The 18,243-nt window shown below is 39.2% G+C and overlaps 1 pseudogene; it reads right to left on the bottom strand.

Moving 5' to 3' along the window:
* Nucleotides 1-14,670: 14,670 nt before the first annotated feature.
* Nucleotides 14,671-15,790, bottom strand: LOC145943247 (uncharacterized; annotated as a pseudogene).
* Nucleotides 15,791-18,243: the final 2,453 nt, after the last annotated feature.

Below are 18,243 nucleotides of genomic sequence, written 5' to 3'. Positions count from 1 at the left end.
GTGTTCAAAATGTGCAAAATTGCAATTTTCAAGCGCCGATGCACGGCTGCTATGACATCATCCTTAATGAAATATTAGAATTATTGTCAAGGTTAAATGTGCAAAATGCAACATACTCGAGTTTTTCAAGTGTCAGTGATCAAATAAAAATGCTGGTAAGGAGGCATACTCTGTCAGTATCTTTGTCAGAGGTTCAGCAAGAGCATCTCAAATATGGCACAATTGGAAGCAAGTTTGATGGAGCAATCAGCAAGGGTGAATTCGGTGGAGGAATACATTGTGTGGGAGCAGCAATGTGACGAATACATCGAATCACTGGAAGAACAAAGTCGAATAAAACGACCACGATTACCGATTGGAGTTCGACAATCGCTTGTCTCCCAAATCGCGCGTCTCGAAGGGTTGAAGAATTCGGTACGCAGACGTTTTGTACATGCAGGTGCCGGAAGCAGTTCGCGAGACATCGGACTCATATGGCGAGAGATTGATACGGCGTTCGAGAGCCGCATCTTGACTGGTGCGGTAATAAACTATAATCACATTGAACCTCGTCAATTTCTAGAGGAGGCCAAAGACATTGTGATCAGACACGTGCAAAAAGTGTTGCAAAAACACACTAGTGTGAAAGTGAACACTATATTTAATGGCGAGTTCGTGTCGGGTGATAAGCGTGCTAATAAAAGTATCAATACGAAAAACTTTGAAATCTTTCGCACCTCCGATTTACATGATTGGTACAAACGCCGCGTTATCGACCCCACACTAGCATCGCTAGAAGAGTTTCAAGAACGCGATAGTGGTTGGGCATTATCGCGAATAAACAATTTAACTGTAAATATAAACAAGTATAATCCAATGCGTGCGGGATGCCACATTAAATTACCGCGAGAAATAATGATGAAAAGAGCGGTGGTGAACGTGCAATCAAAAGACAATGCATGTTTCGCGTGGGCGGTGGTCGCTGCTCTGTACCCCGCCGATAGAAAAGTGGAACGGGAATCTTCATATCCACATTATACGACAGTGCTGAATCTCCAGGACATTGAGTTTCCAGTGACTGTGAATCAAATTAAAAAGTTTGAACTATCAAACAACATTTCGATAAATGTGTACAGCATCGAAGAAAAGAACATTGTCTCGATACGTCTCAGTGAGCAGAAGAAAGACAGACACGTCAACTTGCTGTACGTGGAAGACAGCAACAGCGTTTGACATTTCACATGGATCAAGAATCTCTCCCGGCTCGTGAGCTCGCAATTGAGCAAACATAATGGTCAAAAATATATCTGCGATCGGTACGTATATTTAATTAAAAACGCAATATATAAAATATATAAAAATGTAATATATATATATATAAATTATATATGTGGAAAAAAAAACTAATTATTTGTTTTACAGATGCTTACACTACTTCCATTCGGAAGACAAGTTGCAGTCACATACAGTAGACTGCGGAAAGATGAATGACTGCGCTATCCGGTTACCGAGCGATAAGGACAAGTGGCTCGCGTTCAACAACTTTAATCGCAAAGAGCGACTTCCTTTTATCGTATACGCAGATCTCGAATGTGTGCTAGCAAAGACGGAAGAAGAAAAAAACTTTCAACATCACCAAGTATTTAGTATAGCATATTATGTACATTGCTCATATGACGATTCATTATCCGAGTATTATTTTCGTCGTAGTGTAGATTGCGTTTCGTGGTTTTCCGAACAACTACAAAATTTAGCGATACGCGTAAAGAATATTTTAGCAACTAACGTCCCCATGGTAAATTTAACATCAGACGAGTGGGAAAAATTTCATAGTGCAACGCATTGTCATATATGTGAGAAACCATTCATGCAAGATGATGATACACGTGTACGCGATCATTGCCATCTGACCGGGCGGTACCGAGGTCCAGCACACTCAAATTGCAACTTAAATTATAAAAACTCTTTTTGCATTCCAATAGTATTTCATAATTTATCCGGTTACGACTCACATTTCATAATTAAGGAAATAGCTACAGCGTTCGAAGGGGGAATCGAATTACTTCCAATAATTAAAGAAAAATATATATCTTTAACAAAAAATGTTCAAATTGCAGAAGACAAATCCAGAAATATTAAATTACGTTTTATCGATTCATATAAATTTCTCAATACTAGTCTCGATAAATTGGCATCATTTCTAAGTAAAGATAAACTCAAAAATTTACAATTGAAATTTCAAAATTTATCCACCGAAAATTTCGAATTATTAACACGGAAAGGTGTCTTTCCATACGAATACATTGACTGTGTCGACAAGTTGCAAGATACGTGTTTACCGCCGCGCGAATCATTTTACAGTTCCTTGACCGGCGACACTGTATCCGAGAACGATTACGCGCACGCCGAAAACGTATGGGAGCGGTTCTCCATTCGAACGCTGGGCGAATATAGCGACTTATATTTAAAAACTGATGTCTTGTTATTAGCCGACATTTTTGAAAATTTCCGGGATAAATGTATCGAGAGTTATGGGCTCGACCCCGCGTATTATTATACTCTCCCCGGGTATACGTGGGACGCCATGTTAAAGCATACACGTGTAAATTTCGAACTGCTCACAGACATTGATATGGTAATGTTTATCGAACGGGGTATACGCGGTGGTCTGAGTCAATGTTCAAACAGATATGCACACGCTAATAACAAGTATATGCAGTCGTACGATCCATTGAAACCATCTTCATATCTAATGTATTTCGATGTAAATAATTTCTATGGATGGGCAATGTGTCAACCATTGCCTTATGCTGATTTTCAATGGGTCGACGATGTATCTAATTTCGACACATCATCTATCACGCTCGATTCACCCACAGGCTACATCCTCGAGGTAGATTTAGAATATCCGCAACATCTTCACGACACGCACACTGACCTACCGTTTTGCCCGACACGGGACAAGCCGCCAGGCAAGCGGGAAGATAAGCTTCTCGCAACGCTATACAACAAGAAGCGATATGTGATACACTACCGCAACCTGCAGCAATGTACGCGTCACGGCCTTCGCGTTGCAAAAATACATCGCATATTACAATTCGCGCAATCTCCATGGCTTCGAAATTATATCGAACTTAATACGCAATTTAGAACACACGCGAAAAATGATTTTGAAAAAAATTTATATAAATTGATGAATAATGCAGTATTCGGCAAAACGATGGAAAATGTGCGTAATCGGGTTGATGTAAAACTTATCACACATTGGGAAGGAAGATACGGTGCAGAGGCAATGATTGCGAAACCAAATTTCCACAGTAGAAGCATCTTTTCAGAAAATCTAATCGCTGTAGAATTACGTAAACCCGAAGTAAAATTTTACAAACCAATCTATGTCGGCATGTGCATACTCGACATCTCCGAAACATGTTTATACGAATTTCATCACGAGTACATGTCACCGCTATATCGCGACAGATGCAGGGTAATGTACACCGACACAGACAGCCTAATATACCACATCGAATGTGAAGATGTGTATAAGAATATAAAGCGCGACGTAAGCAAATTTGATACGAGCGATTACGCTGCGGACAATGTGTATGGTATACCGCTCGTGAATAAAAAAGTACCTGGTCTAATGAAAGATGAAAATAACGGTGTGATTATGACCGAATTTGTAGGGCTTAGAGCAAAAAGGTACGCCTTGCGAGTGGATGGCAAGAAAGATACGAAAAAAGTAAAAGGAGTCAAGAGTAACGTTGTCGCGAGAACGATAACGTTTGATGATTATACGCGGTGTTTGAATGAAGAGATTGTAATGACACGTAGTCAGTCGTGTATAAGATCGAAATTGCATGAAGTATACACCATTCGCGAGACAAAAATTGCTCTAAGTCCTCACGATGACAAGCGGTATATCATACCTGAAACCACTGATACATTACCATGGGGACATTATAAAATACCTTTGTAAATAATATTTGTTGTAATATATATATATATATATTTTTTTTTATAAATATGTATATTATATGTATATTTGTATTTATAAAATTATTAGATAAATATATTGTAAAATAAACAGTGTACAGATATTTTAAATAAATGTTTATAATACATTATTTTTATGAATCCATGAGTTGTGAGATTTATCCAGTCCCAACCATTTCACATAAACATCATCGCCTTTTTTCCGCAAAATCTTTTCCACGAGATATACATCGGGATTTGCAACATGATGTAACTCGTACTCGTAGAATCCTCCGGCGACGGAATTTCCGCGCGAATCTTCAAGTATATATGTCGCAGGATTAGTTTTCTGCACTTTGATAATTTTAAATATTTCGGTAGTCCAATTTGGTGTAAAGCCTTTTTCGAAGATGGTCTTGAATTTACTCACACGTACCTGACAGCCTACTTTGAATCTTGCCGGAGCAGCAATTTTTACGTTACTGTATATCGTATTTAAAAGTTTTTCAGCAATCTCCGGAGTAACATCAATAGGTTTCATGCCGATAGTGCGATGTTTTCGCGCATTGTACTCTGCAACGAGTCGCGACAGCGCGTCGATCCACTTGTAATTACCATTGAGTGTAAACATTTTCCACATATTGTTCTTTAAAGTACGATTAAATCGTTCCACCACTGAGGCTTTCATAACAGAATACGTCGAGTAATGATTGATGTTGTGTTTTTTTACGAGTTTCTGCACATTTGCATTGTAAAATTCTTTTCCTCTATCGGTTTGTATGTTTCTCGGACATCTCTTGCCATCTCGAATTATCTCGGCGATAGCGTCCGCTGTTTCGCGTCCGCTCTTATTCTTGAGCGGCACGGCCCATGCATACTTGCTCAACACATCGATGACGGTGAGTATGTAATTGTATCCTTTGTTGACTCTTGCATAAGGACGCATCTCGACCACGTCAGCTTGCCACAGGTTGTCGTATCCACGTACTATGACGCGTCTACGCGGAAAATTTCTTCTCGCTGGAGCGTGCAATTCCTCCACGAGTAGCTGCTTTTCAGAGGTGTTTGATCGAGGCATATTTGTAATAATGTGATATAATTTTCACGTACAGTTCTTTATGTATGTTTTGATGTAGTCTGCGTTACAGCCATTTTATCCAGCGTTAATAATAGCGCCTGCATATTCCTTTCAAGCCTTATTATTTTTTTCTCAATTTCTTTCTGTTGATCTCTCAAAAGCTTGACACTCGCTTCGACATATCGTTTGTTGGCTGCATCATTATCATCTTCCGGTTGCGCTACACGTCGTATCTTGCGTGACCTTGCGTCATAGCCGGAGGCTGTTAGACACAGAGTGTTATCGCGCACGTAATTTCTTAGTAATCCATTCCATTGATAATATGAATTATTATTATTCGACGTTCCAAGTGATAATCCAAATTTATTAATCGACATTTCGATATCACTAATATTGACAGACTGACTCGTATCGTGGATGTATAACTTATTTTATAATAATGCCAGCTTCGTAAAGTTCCTCGATAATCGACAATATTTCATTGCCGTGGGCGTTGTTGCCGGCTTGATGTGAAGCTTCGAGCAATCGCAGACGATCTACCAACTCGTTGGGATCATTCCAATGCACATAATTAATCTTAATATTGTTTAAGGTCATAGCATGCGGTATACCTTTTCCAGATTTTTTATCAGAGAATAATGGTGCGATTATATATTTATATTTGTATCCCTTGTTACCTAATACTGGATGATTCACATTACCATTTCGTCTGTGCGCATTTGTTCTTATTAATATACTTTTGTAGTTTTGCAAGTCATTTGCAGTATATATTTCATCGTCGGGAATACTCTTGAAAACCAGCTCGTAAAGACCTGTTGTTCCAACGTATTTTGATCCATCGATAATTATATTATCATTTTTATCCACATCGAAATTTTTATTACCGAGCATCATTCCTTTGTCGATAAATTTAACACCGTATACGTAATCCATCTTGGAATTTTTATCTTGACTCAATATAGCTGCCACATATTTTTGAGCAAGTGGACCCAGGTGATTTCGCAATGAATTTTGACCCTCAGATGTTTGTAATGAATGTTGAATCGATGTCACAAGCGATTCAGGTGAAGTCTCGAAAATTTCCTCGATAGATGTCTTATCATGTAATAATTGTCTTGGTTGTACATCTTGTATCGGAGTAGAAGTAGTTGCATCCAATAATTGTTGCATTCGCCTGCTTTTGATTCGCTTTAGAGTAGAAGTTATACCGCTCAATGATATATTTGATCGCTTTGTTTTAAACTCTTTTTTCTCTCCAAGCATACTCGATGGTTCAATCTTTTCTTCACCAGACTCAACACCGACTGTGTTTTCAACAAGCTGTTTCAGAGGTTCAGAGATTGGTTTAAAATGCCTCTCCAATGCATCGTCCTCCTCCATTTTACCAGTTTTCAAGAAACGATATTTTTTGCGGATTGAATCGCTCGTTTTCGAAATCTCTCTCACAATCTTTTCACGATCGTTATTCATCAAGTTGTAATTTAGACGTTGCTCGATCAATGTGTCGAAAGCGACTAATTGCTTTGCGGTATTGCAAATTCATTAAATCCTTTTCTATATCGTCCATTAGTCAGCGGACTGTCCTTGTCAATCGCCGCGAATCCATATTTATGTTGCCAACATTTCTGGCAAAAAGCGCGAAAATTATCGTAAGACATATCTGTACTTACGTGATCGTTGCACACATGTTTCAAGTTTGTCCCATCTTGTTTAAATAAAATTAATAAGTTTGCATTGTCACGTATAAGATTCTTGGGTATCTTGGCATACGTTTGACAAAGATAGAAACAGTCGACGCTCGAATGTCGTCCCATTGCAAAGTACTCTCTTATCATATCTTGCTTGTCGCATGCCTCGTCATCAAAGATAAAAATGGAATTCGGAAGCGCCTCACTCGGTGGAATGACATCGCTATTATTAGAGAATGTAAAATAAGCAATTTCTTCTATCGTTGATAGCAAATTTTCCAAATATCGATATTTCGGTTGTTGAAGCGATTTCGAGTAAACGTACATGTTCTCGAAGCAAACTCCGTGCGGACTTTCTATCAAACTAATCAACGCGTTAGTTTTACCGCAATTCGAGGGGCCGCAGATGATACCGCGTATAGTATTTGGTAGCATGTTTCCATGTCTGCGTATTTCTTTATCCAACATTAACCGTGTTTTATCATCGAAATTTGTAACTTTGATTATCGTCGATTGCTGAACGAACCGCATGTTTTCTCTCGAATGAATGAATGAGTCATGGAGAGCCTATTTATAGCTGCGCGGAACCATGAATCGCTCAGTAGCGAAAAAATGTTTCTTCTGCTAACAAGTGCTTCCGATATTCACGGTTTAAGCGCCGAACAGCTGCAATTTGTGCCAAAAGCATTTTTATTGCGATACGAAAATCACATCCACTACGTGTGGGACAAGCTTCCGGAACACATAAAGGCGGATCCAGAGATTCAGGCCTGTTGCCGCTGTTTCGAACATTACAATCGACCTAGGCAGCGAACGCACATCGACGGTCCAGCGCCGATGATAAAGGATTGCAGCGAATGTCAACGAAAATAGGTAGTGGTCTCTTTAATCGCGCGATAAACGCACTTCCCATCGAATTACATATCCCCGGCTATCAGTTTTGCGGTCCAGGGACTCATTTGGAAAAGCGATTGGCTAGAGGTGATCGAGGCATTAATCCATTGGATGCTGCGTGTCGCGAGCACGACATTGCATATTCTCAAAGCAACGCCCTCAGAGAACGACACGTTGCTGACAATATACTCGCTGCGAAAGCGCGAAAACGTATTACTGCGAGAGATTCGACTCTTGGTGAAAGAGCAGCCGCTACGACTGTTTGGGCAGCTATGAAAGCAAAGACAAAATTCGGTATGGGGATGAAGACGAAAAAATCTTTGAAAAAGAAGAAGAAACAAATACTGCCTGTGGCGAAGCGTGGTGGTATCTTGCCAATTTTACCATTGTTGGGAGTTCTCGGTTCGTTGGCCGGTGGAGCAGCGGGAGTCGCAAAGGCTGTGAATGATAGCAAGGCTGCGCAACGTCAGCTTGAAGAAATGCAATGTCATAATCGCGCTATGGAAGGTCGTGGAGTTTATCTCGCTCCATACAAGCGTGGACAGGGATTCTCAACTAAGAAAAAAAAACGTCAAAAAAAACGATAAAAATGCCTGTGGGTGTAACAACTAATGTACAATTGCAACAACTGGCAAGACGTATGCGTATACCATTCTTTAGAGGTGTTTTCATGTGCAATAATTTACCGATAAGCGGTATACGACAAAATGAAAGCGGTATTGTAAATTTGGATGACGTTGATGGTTCCGGTACCCATTGGGTAGCATATGTAAAGAAAGGAAATCGAGCAATATATTTCGATAGTTTTGGCAATCTTCAACCACCCAAAGAATTGGTGCAATATTTAAATGTTGCGAAAATAGAATACAATCACACATCCTATCAAAATTATAATCAGAATAATTGTGGACAATTGTGTTTACGATTTCTTCAAACGACTGATATAAAGCCTGTCAATCCATCATCACGATTCAGTTTGACAACATGTTGCTAACATTAACGTTGACTGGCAAAAGTAGCGTTCTCGCTGTAAGCTACTTTCCAGCTATAGATTTATCGAATGGTGATTATGAGCTCGGTTTAACAGATTTTGAAACTTATCATACGATACCGAATGTAAATTCTAAGAATAATAAATTTTACTTTGATAAGGATGACAAGGAAATTACGATACCCGAAGGATCATACGAAATACAAGCTACAGATGAGTATCTGAGACGTGCAATTTCAGAATATCCTTCCAATGAAGAGCAGAATGAAGATGCAATAGCGCTTCGCGCCAATCATAATACTCTAAAGAGCGAAATCAAATGCATCTATAGAATAAATTTTAGTAAACCAGACAGCATTGGATCGCTGTTGGGATTCTCGTCGAATCGTATATTGCAACCTCACAAATGGCATGATTCGGATTTACCTATAAATATTATTAGCGTGAATATTATCCGTATAGAATGTAGCGTCACCACTGGTGCGTACAGTAATGACAAGCGCGTACACACGATACATGAATTTTCACCGAGCGTGCCGCCAGGATATAAGATATCGGAAACGCCTGCACAGATCATTTATCTCCCGATCGTCGTACGGAGCATTACTGATCTAACGATACGCATTGTTGATCAAGAAGGACGATTGCTGGATTTTCGAGGAGAGGAAGTTACTGTAAAATTGCACGTACGGCGTCGACAAAATTAGCGTGTGATGCTCGTGCTAAATGATACGGAGCACGTGAGAGACAATAATTTTACGAGGGACAATACTTTTACGAGGGACAATACTTTTGCGAGAGCAGCTGCGGCAGTGAGCGACAATAATCAGAGATCTCGTTACACTAAAAAGAAACTCAGCGCATTGAATCGCGAATTTTTAAAATCATTGGGATTCATCGTACGAAAAGATGATTGATATTTGGAATATTGGTGGTGAACCAGTCTTTGATGATCGTATCGTCAAGGTTGAGACACATACATACAATCCATACGCCAACTCATCGCTTGGACATAGCGATGAGATACGGATACCTATACATCACCAGGATTTGTACACGTTACCGTGCGAAAGCTTTCTGTATTTTGAGGGAAAGTTGACGATATCTAAAATAGATGCAAATGAAACACTTGGTATTGGCAAATAACTGCGTTGCGTTCATGTTTGATGAAATTCGATATGAACTCGATGGTGTGGAGATTGATCGCAACAGAACCGTTGGAATAACTTCTACGTTGAAAAATTATGTCTCTTTAACTACCGAGAGAAGTAAAATCTTGAAGAATGCCGGGTGGGATATGACACATAATGGATCATGTGGTGATAGTTGCATGTTTAACTTTTGCCGCTCAACATGCTGTTGGGATTTTGCGAAGATTACAAGCGAGTTGTGATTAATGCTCGCCACGAATTAATTTTGATACGTTCGCGCAACGACAACAATTGTCTGTATGGACCTGCTGAAGCTGATATTGAATTGATCAAGATACAATGGCGTATGCCGCATATAATATTGAACGAAATCAATAAACCTTGTTACGAACATTGGAAAGCGGGCGATTCTTAAACATTTTCGCTCTTGGGATCTGTACGAATTTCCGCTGTTACATAGTACGACCAAGCATTCGTGGACTGTGAAAACCGCCTCTCAGCTGGAAAAGCCGCGATATGTGATCTTTGCATTGCAGACTGGTAAAAAGAATGTTATGACAAAAGATGTTACTACATTCGATCATTGTAAATTAGCCAACGTTAAGCTATATCTAAACTCGGAATCTTATCTCTACGATGATTTAAATTTAGATTTTGAAAAAATAGATTCGCCCTCTTGTTTGATATGTACTCTCGTTTTTAAATTTATATTGTTTATCTATTTATCTTATTTGTATTTTTTCTTATATATTCATATTATATTATTATATATTTTTTTAAATATTTTTATATTATATTCATATTATATTATTATATATTTTTTTAAATATTTTTATATTATATTCATATTATATTATTATATTCTTATATATTCTTATATTTAAAATTTTAAATTCACATACACACATTCATACACACACACACACACACACACACACACACACACACACACAAAATTATAAATATTACACATACCTATTTTATGAATAAAAAAAAATTATTTTAAATATAAAAACACATATTTTACTTTAGAATAATTCCTCTCTTTCCTCCCATTTATATTAAGAATATTATTATAAAAGAATTATTATTATTAATATTGGGAAAAAAAAACATTTAAAAAAATAATTCTCTCTCTTGCGAACACCTCGCGCTCTCCTTCGCTGCATCATCTCTCGCGTGCGCCTCTCGCTATCTCTGTCTCTCGCGTTCGCCTCTCTCTCTCTCTCCTCGCTGCATCACGCGTCATCTCTCTCTCTCTCTCTCTCTCTCTCTCTCTCTCTCTCTCTCTCTCTCCTCGCTGCGCCTCGCGTCATCTCTCTCGCGCTATCTCTCTCGCGCTACCTCTGTCAGGGTCCCTAGCCTCTCGGTCCCTAGCCTCTCGGTCTCTAGCCTCTCGGTCCCTAGCCTCTCAGTCCCTAGCCTCTCGATCTCTAGCCTGGCGTTCCCCCTTCCCCGCATGACGTCATCCCCACAAGGACCTAGCAACGAGCTACGTATGAGAGCTGGGACTGCTTACGGGTGGGAGAAAGATGGAGAATGGAAATGCATGCAAAGAAATTACATCATAATTTAGACTTAAAAACTCTTTATTCTTCTTTTAAATATTTTTTTTCTTACATATTATGGATTAAAAACTAAAGCTGCCAGCTCGCAATCGATGAGCTGATGCTTGTTGAAGGCGTCGCTAGCGCGTATTACATTTGATACTTCTTTAGGACTCGTTACATTGGACGCGATATTTGAAAATTGCGTAAACTTGATATCGACTGTATTGGTAATTTTAACCAATCGGTCAAAAGTTACATCGATGGATGGATCGAGATCGAACATACGGTGTAACGTCGATTCGATCATCATCATGCGTACATTTGAAGATTCGAGACTTATTAACTTGGCGTCGTTAATCGTATGAAATCTCACTGTTAGTGGTCCAACGCTAAAACTGTGGACATCTTTAGAGTCGTTCCGAAGCAGATTCTGAATATTGTGACGTTGCTCGTAGAGTCCCTTCCACGCTTCGAGAGATAGTATCAGTTCCTTTCCTCGATGATCTCCTATGGCGATTTCCACGTAACTCGGTGGATCCACTTTGATACCAATTTCGAGGAATTTAAATTCCGTAGCTGTCAATGCATATCGTCTACCTAGTATACGAACTGCACGAGGCTCCAACGAAATGCTGTAAAAATGAAATTAGTTTGAAAAATAATACAATTTGTAAAAATATAAAGACATAAAAATAGAAAAATAGAAAAAGTTAAACTTACTTGTCGCATTTGTTCTCAAACGATGGAGTTTCATTACAATTCGGTATGTAATTATTCACATGTCTGCCGGAGCCGCTGCTTCTTTCAGCGTAGTACATATTTCCAGATTTTAAAAGTGAACCACCAGCACGAACGGTTAACGCAACATTGATCGTATAAAATTAAGAATATACGTGACACTTATTTTTCAAAGTAGTGGGATAAATGTGGTGAGAGATTATAGAATACTATTGGCGCTATGAAATTTAGGAGAAGGGGAAACGGCGCTCGGATAAAAAGAATTCTTAGAAACGATTCGTGAGGAAAGGATTGGGGAAGGGGAATAAGAGATAAAACACATTAATGTTTAAATACTTTATTTTTCCAAATCTTGCAATTCTTTCTGGCGTTGCGGCCACCAGTTAAATGTTTTGAATACATTTTGTAATGCGCAATTCTTAACATGTTTTCCACATCGCACAGTGTTTTTAACATCTAGATTATTTAGAGACTCGATATCGTCGTAATCAGCATCCAAGGTCTCAATAATGAAACCGTTTCCCGCATCATCCAATATATCGGCTAACCATTCTCGCTTTTCAAGTCCTTTTACATATACGAGAATGGATTCTTCTTCTTCTTCATGTGGTCCACCAACGATAGCTGTTGTAATCAAACGTTGAGCCATGCTATATGAAACGTTTCCATCTTTCCATTGTAATCCATGATGATTTTGAGTCAACCATGAGGCTTGGTCTCTCCGATTTTATGAGCACAGGACATGCGAAAAAATAATGTGATAAAATAAATCCTCTTCTCAGGATTGCCAATCCTGATTGAATTCCATTGTTCATTAATTTGTATAAATTTTTTTCGAAATCATTTTTCGCTTGAGTTCTAAATTGCGTATTAAGTCCAATGTAACCGCGAAGCCATGTGGATTGAGTGAATTGTAATATGCGATGTATTTTTGTAACTTGAAGGCCGTGACGCGTGCACTGCTGCAGGTTGTAGTAGTGTATCACATAACGCTTCTTATCGTAAAGCGTTGCGAGTAACTTATCTTCCCGCTTACCGGGTGGTTTATCGCGTTGGGCAAAACGGTAGGTCAGTGTGCATGTCGTGAAGATGTTGCGGATATTCTAAATCTACTTCGAGGATATAGCCTATAGGCGAATCGAGCGTGATAGATGATATGTCAAAATTAGATATGTCATCGACCCATCGAAAATCGGCGTAAGGCAACGGTTGACACATTGCCCATCCATACAAATTATTTACATCTAAATACATTAAATATGATGATGGTTTCGACGGATCATACGATTGCATGTACTTGTTATTAGCATGGGCGTATCTATTGGAACATTGACTTAAACCACCGCGTATTCCCCGTTCGATAAACATGACCATATCAATGTCTGTAAGCAATTCGAATGTTATATTTGTGTGTTTTAACATGGCATCCCATGTATACCCGGGAAGAGTGTAGTAATACGCAGGGTCGAGTCCATAACTCACGATGCAAGTGTCGCGAAAGTTTTCAAAAATATCTGCTAATAACATGACATCAATTTTTAAATATAGATCACTATATTCGCCTAGCGTTCGAAGGGAGAATCGGTTCCAGACGTTCTCGGCGTGCGCGTAATCGCTCTCGGATATTGTGCTACCGGTCAAAGAACTGTAAAATGATTCGCGCGGTGGTAAACATGTATCTTGCAATTTGTCGATACAATCTATATATTCGTATGGAAAGACACCCTTCCGTGTTAATAGATTGAAATTTTCTGTCGGTAAATTTTTAAATTCAGAATGTAAAATTTTGAGTTTTTCTTTATTCAAAAAAGATGATAATTTATCAAGACTTATCAGAAATTTATATGAATCGATAAAACATAATTTTATATGATTTTTCGAATTGTCTTGTGTCAATTTAACAGTTTTTGTAAATGATATATATTTTTCTTTCGTTATCGGAAGTAATTCGATTTCCCCTTCGAACGCTGTAGCTATATCCTCGATAATGAAATGCGCGTCATAACCTGATAAATTATGAAATACTATTGGAATACAAAAAGATTCTTTATAATTTAGATTGCAATTTGAGTGCGCGGGACCTCTGTATCCAGTCAGATGGCAATGATCGCGTACGCGTGTATCGTCTTGTATAAATGGTTTTTCGCATATATGACAATGCGTTGCGCTGTGAAATTTTTTCCACTCGTCCGATGTTAAATTTACCATGGGAACATTTGTCGTTAAAATAGTCTTTATACGTAACGCTAAATTTTTAAGTTTTTCGGCGAACCATGAAACGCAATCGACGCTACGGCGAGAATTATACGCGGATAACGAGTTGTCGTACGAACAATGTATATAATAAGCGATGCTGAATAGCTTGTGATGTTGATAATTTATTGCTTCTTCGGTCTTTGCCAAAACGCATTCCAAGTCGGCGTACACTATGAATGGAAGTCGCTCCTTTCTGTTGTAGTTGTCGAAGCCGAGCCACTTGTCTTTATCGCTTGGTAACCGGATAGCGCAGTCGTTTATCTTTCCGCAGTCTACTGTATGTGACTGCAACTTGTCCTCCGATCCGAAATAGTGTAAGCATCTATGAAAGAAAAAATTAAAATTTTATTTACGATTATTTTAATATATAACTTTATTGCAATAAATATACGTACCGATCGCAGATATATTTCTTGTGATCATGTTTGCTCAGTTGCGTGCTGACAAGCCGGGATAGATTTTTGATGCATGCGAAATGTCCAACGTTGTCGTCCTCCACGTATAGCAAATTCACATGTTTTTCTCTTTTCCGATCGGCGAGTCGTATCGGAACAATTGATAGTTCCTTCTTCCTCTCGATGCCGTAGACGTTGATTGAGATATCGTTTATATGTTCAAATTTTTTAATTTGATTTATGGTCACTGGAAACTCAATGTTTTGTAAATTTAGCACTGTCGTATAGTGCGGATATGTAGATTCCCGTTCCATATGTCTTTCAGCGGGGTACAGAGCGGCCACCACTGACCACGCGAAACACGCATTGTCTCTGGATTGCACATTAATTACCGCTCTCTTCGTCATAATTTCTCGCGGTAATTTAATATGGCATCCCGCGCGCATTGAACTTGTTTATATTTATAGTCAAGTTAATTATTTGTGATAACGCCCAACCACTATCGCGTTCTTGAAACTCTTCTAGCGATGCTAGCGTGGGCTCGATAACACGGCGCTCGTACCACTCGTGTAAATCGGACGTGCGAAAGAGTTCATAGTTTTTTGTATTGACACTTTTGTTGGCGCGTTTATCACCGGACACAAACTCGCCATTAAACACGGTGTTCACTTTTACATTAATGTGTTTTTGCATCACTTTCTGCACGTGTTCGATCATAATGTCTTTGGCATCCTTGAGAAATTGACGAGGTACGATGTAATTATTGTTTATTACCGCACCGGTTAAGATGCGGCTCTCGAACGCCGTATCAATCTCTCGCCAAACGAGTTTTTCCACGTTATTGTCGCCACTGTATTCACCACCACTGGATATAAACTGTTTCTGCAATCGAGTTTTTACACCCTCGAGTTGCGCGATTCTAGCAACCAAAGATTGTCTATATCCAATCGAGAGTCGCGGACGCTTGACACGGTTGCGTTCTTCAAGCTGTTTGATCAATTCCTCGCAGTGCAGCGCCCATGCAAAATATTCACCCAAGGTGGTGACTTGGCGGGACCGCTCCAACAGGTCGCGTTCGTTCTGCTCGATGTTTTCCATTATTTCTTTTATTCACTATTACGCCACTGACACTTCTGACACAAGAAAAGTAACCACTAAACTTTTTTCACTGCTGCATCTATGCGCTTTCAAATCATACTATGGTTTGACGCGCTCTCATCCTCCTTATATATTTCACCTAATTCTATCTCCTTTTCTAACATTTGGCGTATCTCAAAAGATAGTTTCCCGAGATATCGGTTTTATGGAGGAGTAAGGACACAAGTTGCCGAACGTTGGCGCCGATACGTTGCATTCTTCCTTAAAAATATTAAGGAAGATGTTTCGCTCTCGTTTACGACCGATTTTCCGCGAGAGTACAAAGCTGCCGAACGTCAACGCTTTTACATTTGCACCTATAAATAATGTTTTGACATGTTCGTCGCAGCGTCGGCCCTAAAATCTTCATTCCTTTCCATAATATCCTAATGATTTTATGGACATTTAATGGACATTTTGTCCATAAAATGAAAAAAAACATAGTTTTATGGATTCTAGAACGCTCCGTTGACAAGTTCGAGCAGCCGGACATCGGCGCTTCCGTAATAAAATTATACTAACGAGGGTACAAAATTGTCAATCATCGGCGCTTGTTCTATACCTTTTTGGGAAAATGTCTAAGAACCCTCATAAAAAAGTCGTAAAGATACCATCTACAAATATTGCACTCAGAAAACTCCCCCTCCTTTGTCGAAACATCCCCTCCCCCGCGTGACGTCGGCCACCACGCCGCAGAGATATCCCCCCGCCCCGCGTGATGTCATACCCCTCGCCACGGAGAACCCCCCGCGTCCCGCACCCCCCTCAGAGGACCAGGGTTAGAACCGGCCTTGTATCACTACTGAGATTTTAAGTTTAAATCATGACATAATTTCTTCACACGCATTTCCATTCTCCATTTTTCTCCCACCCGTAAGCAGTTCCAGCTCTCATACGAAGCTTGTAGCGGTCCTTGTGGGATAACGTCATGCGGGGAAGGGGAACGTGATGCTAGGGACCGCGAGAGAGGTAGCGCGAGAGAAGATAGAGATAGCGCGAGGCGAACGTGAAGGAGAGAGATGTTGCGGCGAGGTTCATGAAAGAGAGAGATAGCGCGAGGTTAGGGACTGCGAGAGAGGAAGCGCTTAGGAGAGCGTGAGGTGTTCGCAAGAGAGAATTTTTTCTATTAATATTTTAATAATAATTTTTTAATAATTTAAATAATGTCGCGATGAGGGAGAAGGACGTCTTATTCTAGAATAAATATATATTTTTCTTTTAATATTAATAATTTTTAATCATATATGTGTGTAATACATGTGTGTCTGAATATAAGAAAAAAATTGAATATATAAAAATAATATATAAAATAATTGATATTAATTATAATATAAAAGGAATAATATAAGAATATAAAAATTTAAAGAGTATAGAATTTAAAATATAAGAATATAAAAATTTAAAGAGTATAGAATTTAAAATATAATAAAAAATATGAATGAAAATAAAATATATGTAAGAAAAATGCGTCGGCTGCTGCGAAGCGGCGGCTGTGAGGCGCTGGGGGGTCGCGATGGGCGACGGCGGCGGATAGATCGCGAGGCGGCAAGGTCGCCGGGCGGCGGTGGGGTGGTCTGGCGCCAGCGATGGTAAGGTGGCTGCGAGGCGGTGGGGCGGAGGGAGCTCCTTCTGCAACATAAAAATTTATTAGAAATTTTTTAAAAATTTAAAAATTTATTGTAAAAAAAACACTTACCAGTTCCAATCAAACTCGTTTGCAATACAACCAGGATTGAGTTCTGTTACATAGAAATTATGAACTCGCCATTCAAAAAAGTCGAGTGGAGAATGATACAAATTATGCGTAAAGATGCAATCATACAGGTTTTTCGTGTGACGTTTTTTGAAACCTATTTCACGCCCGTGTATTGCCTGCACGATTGAATTTACTGGAGTGTTTGTCGATAGTGCTGGAACATTGGTATCAACGCTTAAGTAACGTCTGCGTAACGATCTTCTTATTTCTTCAAGTCGCGCGATTCGAGCTGTCCGTGACTGCAAATCTCCGATCAATAATTTTGGATTAATTTTTATTTCATAAAATTTCCCAAAAAATCTCCATGGTCGTGGGTATTGTCCTTTCAGCAAATCGATACATCCATCGCACTCCAACTCCCATTTACTATAACTCATTTTACGTTCATTTGGATGCACTGCAAAATTTTCTTTTTCGAAGAAATCGGCTTTCTTCAACACATCTTTTTCCAGCGATGCAATGTATTCGTCCTGAGTTATCATCTTCACATCACTCGCCATTTTCACAGCACTTTAATTGTCCCAGCACAATCTCCCAAAGTTTATTGTCTGCAAATAGGGCACAGACTGCACGATACTATTTGAGACACTGATAATCGACATTCGCAGCATCTATCTCCCCAAAGTAAAATGTATCTTTCAGTATCATGTTTCCGCAC

Source organism: Prenolepis imparis, unplaced genomic scaffold, assembly GCF_030444845.1.
Source record: "Prenolepis imparis isolate NDT839.2.m4 unplaced genomic scaffold, iyPreImpa1.0 SCAF_11, whole genome shotgun sequence".
In the NCBI taxonomy this organism is placed as follows: Eukaryota; Metazoa; Arthropoda; class Insecta; order Hymenoptera; family Formicidae; genus Prenolepis; species Prenolepis imparis.
Note: the sequence above shows the minus strand (reverse complement) of the source record. Positions and strands in the feature narration are given on the sequence as shown.